General features: G+C 64.6%; 1 protein-coding gene across 1 annotated transcript in view; it reads left to right on the top strand.

Annotated features, from left to right (window-relative positions):
- Positions 1–3,675, top strand: part of LOC121337215 (5-aminolevulinate synthase, erythroid-specific, mitochondrial-like) — a gene marked incomplete at its 3' end in the record, with an annotated part of 16,315 nt that overhangs the window by 1,451 nt on the left and 11,189 nt on the right. The gene's annotated exons all lie outside the window — the stretch shown is intronic.

Below are 3,675 nucleotides of genomic sequence, written 5' to 3'. Positions count from 1 at the left end.
GAGGGGGGGCGGGGGGCGGCGCCCAGCTCGGGCAGGGAGCGGCGGTGCGGCCCCGCCCGGCGGAACGGGGGCTGCCAGCCTGCGGGGAGGGGCCGGGCCGGTTACACCAGTGAGCCCAGTCAGCCCAGTCAGCCCTCCCAGTTACCCCAGTGAGCCCCCCTGTTACCCCAGTTAGCACCAGTGAGCCCAGTTAACCCCCCCAGTGACCCCAGTTAACCCTCCCAGGTACCCCCAGTGAGCCCTCCCAGTTACCCCAGTTAACCCTCCCAGTTACCCCAGTTAGCCCCAGTTACCCCAGTTAGTACCAGTGAGCCCAGTTAACCCCCCCAGTGACCCCAGTTAACCCTCCCAGTTACCCCCAATGAGCCCTCCCAGTTACCCCAGTTAACCCTCCCAGTTACCCCTCCCAGTGAATCCCAGTTACCCCAGTTAACCCCCCCAGTGAGCCCAGTTACCCCAGTTAACCCTCCCAGTTACCCCCAGTTCATCCCAGTTAACCTCAGTGAATCCCAGTTACCCCAGTTAGCTCCCCCAATTAGCCCAGTGAATCCCAGTTCCCCCCAGTTCCCCCCAGTGAGCCCCCCCGTTAACCCAGTGAATCCCCCCAGTGAGCCCAGTTACCCCAGTTAACCCTCCCAGTTACCCCCAGTTCATCCCAGTTAACCCCAGTTATCCCAGTTACCCCAGTTAACCCTCCCGGTTACCCCTGTTAACCACCCCAGTTACCCCAGTGAGCCCAGTTACCTGAGTTAACCCCCCCAGTTATCCCAGTTACCCCAGTGAATCCCAGTTACTACCCCTGTTAACCACCCCAGTTACCCCAGTGAGCCCAGTTACCTGAGTTAACCCCCCCAGTTATCCCAGTTACCCCAGTTAACCCTCCCGCCCAAACCCCACCCTGGGGACCCTCAAGACCCCCGGGACCCCCAAGGCCCCCCCAGGGACCCTCTTAGGACCCCCTGGGACCCCAAACCCCCCTGGGGACCCCCAAATTGCCCCAGAGACCCCAAGCCCCCCGGGAGGCCGCCCCTCACCGATGGGGTCCCCGCAGGTGTCGCACAGGTGGGCGCGGCGGGCGCGGCAGGGGGGGCACAGGGGCTGCGCCCCCTCCCCGGGCAGGTCCCGGGGCTCCAGGGGCCCCTCGCACTCCAGGCAGCGCAGGTGCCGCAGGTGCCAGCGGCGCCCCCCGGCCTCGGCCCAGCGCCCCCCGAAAATCAGCTGGGGGGCACGGGGGGGTCAGTGCACAGAGACCCCCAGAGCCCCCCCAAAATCAGCTGGGGGTCACGGGTGGGGGTCAGTGCACAGAGCCCCCCATACCCACCCCATAACCACAGTCAGCACCCCAAAACCACACGGAGCACCCCAAAACCCCCCACAAACACCATACCCACAATGAGCACCCCATAACCACCCTGAGCACCCCATAACCACTGACAGCACCCCAAAACTACCCCATAACTGCTCCCAGCACCCCGTAACAACCCTCAGCACCCCATAACCACCCCATAACCACCCTGAGCACCCCATAACCACCCTGAGCACCCCATAACCACTGACAGCACCCCATAACCACTGACAGCACCCCAAAACTACCCCATAACTGCTCCCAGCACCCCGTAACAACCCTCAGCACCCCATAAGCACCCCATAACCACCCTGAGCACCCCATAACCACTGACAGCACCCCATAACCACTGACAGCACCCCAAAACTACCCCATAACTGCTCCCAGCACCCCGTAACAACCCTCAGCACCCCATAACCACCCCATAACCACCCTGAGCACCCCATAACCACCCTGAGCACCCCATAACCACTGACAGCGCCCCATAACCATACTGAGCACCCAATAACCACCCCATCACTGCTCCCAGCACCCCATACCCACCCTGAGCACCCCAAAACCACCCCATAACCGCCCATGGCACCCCATATCCCCCCGTCCCCCGCAGCCCCCAGCCCGCACCTCGTCGCAGCCGGGGCAGCGGTGTCGCACGCTGTCACTGTGGTGCCACCCCATAACCACCCTGAGCACCCCAAAACCACCCCATAACCACTGATAGCACCCCATAACCATACTGAGCACCCCATAACCGCCCTGAGCACCCCATAACTACAGCTCAGGACCCCATATCCCCAGCCCGCACCTCGTCGCAGCCGGGGCAGCGGTGCCGCACGCTGTCGCCGTGGTGCCGCCCGCAGAGCAGCCGCCCCCCGGCGCCCCCCGGGCAGAAGTAGAGCAGGTCCACGAGCGGCTGCTGGCACTGCTGGCAGCGGAAGCAGCGCGGGTGCCAGCACAGCCCGAGCCCGGCCCGCGCCGCGAACACCGCCAGCGCCCCGCCGCGCACCGCGGCCCCGCACTGCGGGAACGGCGGTCAGGGGGCTGGGCTGCGACCCCCGGGTACGGCCCCAGCCTCATACCAGGGGGTCAGGGGGCTGGGCTGCGACCCCCGGGTATGGGCCCCAGCCTCACCACAGGGGTCAGGGGGCTGGGCTGCGACCCCCGGGTATGGACCCCAGCCTCATACCAGGGGGTCAGGGGGCTGGGCTGCGACCCACGGGTATGGACCCCAGCCTCATACCACGGGGTCAGGGGGCGACCCCCGGGTATGGCCCCCAGCCTCACCACGGGGGTCAGGGGGTGGAAAGTTGGGGTGCGACCCCCGGGTACAGCCCCCCACCCTCAGCACGGGGGTCAGGGGGAACACGGGAATTTGGGGTATAACCCCCATTTACAGCCTCCCACCTCACGGGCCAGGGGGACCAGGAATTTGGGGTGCAACCCCCCCTTTACAGCATCCCCCCCTCAGCCCTGGGGGGTCGGGGGGGCGGGAAGTTGGGCTGCAACCCCCCCCAACCCTGGTTATAGCCCCCCACCCCTCAGCCCGGGCTGTCAGAAGGGCACCCCGGGAATTTGGGGTGCAATCCCCCCGGTTTTAGCTCCCAACCCTCACCACGGGGGTCGGGGGCTGGAAATTTGAGGTGCAACCCCCCACCCATTTACAGGCTCCCACCCCGGTTTTGGGGTCCCTCACCCCCATTTTTGGGCTCCCCTCCCTCGGATTTGGGCACCCCCACAAATATTCCCATCCCCGCTCCCTCTTTTTTGGGGTTCCTCCCTCATTTTGGGGCTTCCCACCCCCATTCCTGGGTCCCACACGACTTTTTTTGGGGGGTGCCATTTTGGGGTGCCGTTTTTAGGGTCCCGTTTTTGGGGTGCCCCCACCTGCTGGCAGACAGCCCCCACGCTGGTGAGGGGGAGGGGTCGGACACTCCCTTGGCCCAAATTTTCCCGTTTTCGGCGTTGGGCGAAAAGTTTAAATTCCCGACGCTCGACCTCGTCCAGGTCGTGGCAAAATTGGGGCTGGGGAGGGGTGGGAGAACCTCAAACCACGGCAAAAATCCCCAAAATACCCCAAAAATACCTAGAAACACCAAATCTACCCCAAAAATGTCCTTGAACAACCCAAACCACCCCAAAAAACCCTCGAGCAACCCCAAACCACCCCAAAAATGCCCCTGAACAACCCAAATCCACTCCTGGAACCCCCGGACCCCCAAGATCCCCGGGGCACTTGAGACCCCCGAAACCCCCTGGACCCCCTGGACCCCCAGAGCCCGGAACCCCCTGGATCCCCACATCCCCCAGAAGCCCCCACACCCTTGGGACCCCCA

The sequence above is a fragment of the Onychostruthus taczanowskii genome, unplaced genomic scaffold (assembly GCF_017590055.1).
Source record: "Onychostruthus taczanowskii isolate IOZ18803 unplaced genomic scaffold, ASM1759005v1 scaffold257, whole genome shotgun sequence".
NCBI classification, from domain to species: domain Eukaryota; kingdom Metazoa; phylum Chordata; class Aves; order Passeriformes; family Passeridae; genus Onychostruthus; species Onychostruthus taczanowskii.
The sequence above is the reverse complement of the archived record's forward strand: the minus strand, read 5'-3'. Positions and strand labels throughout refer to the sequence as shown.